This window comes from Penaeus vannamei, chromosome 43 (genome assembly GCF_042767895.1).
Source record: "Penaeus vannamei isolate JL-2024 chromosome 43, ASM4276789v1, whole genome shotgun sequence".
Classification (NCBI taxonomy): domain Eukaryota; kingdom Metazoa; phylum Arthropoda; class Malacostraca; order Decapoda; family Penaeidae; genus Penaeus; species Penaeus vannamei.
This window is the reverse complement of record NC_091591.1, coordinates 13,047,731-13,048,905: the sequence shown is the minus strand read 5'-3', so window position 1 is coordinate 13,048,905 and position 1,175 is coordinate 13,047,731.

The following is a 1,175-nucleotide window of genomic DNA, read 5'->3' as shown; positions in this document are numbered from 1 at the left end:
CATTCTGTGGTCAGAAAAGGTGATAGTCTGAACTCTTTTATCCTTATCACGTCCTTTCTTCCTCTCTTTCTCTTCCCCCGCTCTTTGATTCTCTCTCTCTCTCTCCTATTCTCTTTCTTTGTCCGCGATTCGGGCATGAGAGGGAAGAGCGCGAGTCAAGAACAGAAAGAAAATAGAATAAAAGGCAAAAAGGAGAGACACGTGGATACGTACAAGGGAATAAAAAAAGGACACACAAAGAAACGCGATAGAATGGAGAGGCGGAGAACAGAATAGAGAGAAAGGAGAGAGCAATGAAGATCAAGAAAGGTGGAAAAAGAGAATAATTATGATATCAATCGGCCGCTTGTCACAGCCTTCAATGACTTTCATTATGATCATCGTTATCATTACTTTGTTATCATCAACGGCAGTATTGATAGGCATATCATCAACGTTATATTGATAATAGTATCCGTTTAAATAGTATTATTATTGTTATTAATAAGACTGTTATTTTTACTAAGATTGCTATGTTTATTATCATGACTTTTATTTGATTATTTATCATAATTATCATTGTTATTTTCATTGGTCTATTGCTATCGTTATCATCATCGTTATAATTACTGACTACATTATCATTACATTCTTCTCTTTAACAAGTAAAGACTAAACGTTGCTCTCTCTCTCTCTCTCTCTCTCTCTCTCTCTCTCCTTCTATTTCTCTCTCTCTCTCTCTTCTCTTTTCTCTCTCATTCTCTCTCTCTCTCTCTCTCTCTCTCTCTCTCTCTCTCTCTCTCTCTCTCTCTCTCTCTCTCTCTCTCTCTCTCTCTCTCTCTCTCTCTCTCTCTCTCCTTCTCTTTCTCTTTCTCTCTCTCTCTGTCGTTCAATTCCTTTTGCTAATATTTCTCAGCTTCATTATCATTCATATTATTATTGATGATAATAAAATCATCATTATTGTTGTTATCATCATAACAATTTTAATCATGATTAATATTATCATTATTATCACCATTATCATGATCATTATTATTACTCTTTTTACTATTATCATTATCATTAGTAGTAGTAATATTAATGTCGTTATCATCATTATTGTTATCATTATCATTATTAATATCATTATCATCATTATCACAATCATTTTATCATTATCATCATCATTGCTATTGCTATTGTCATCATCATTA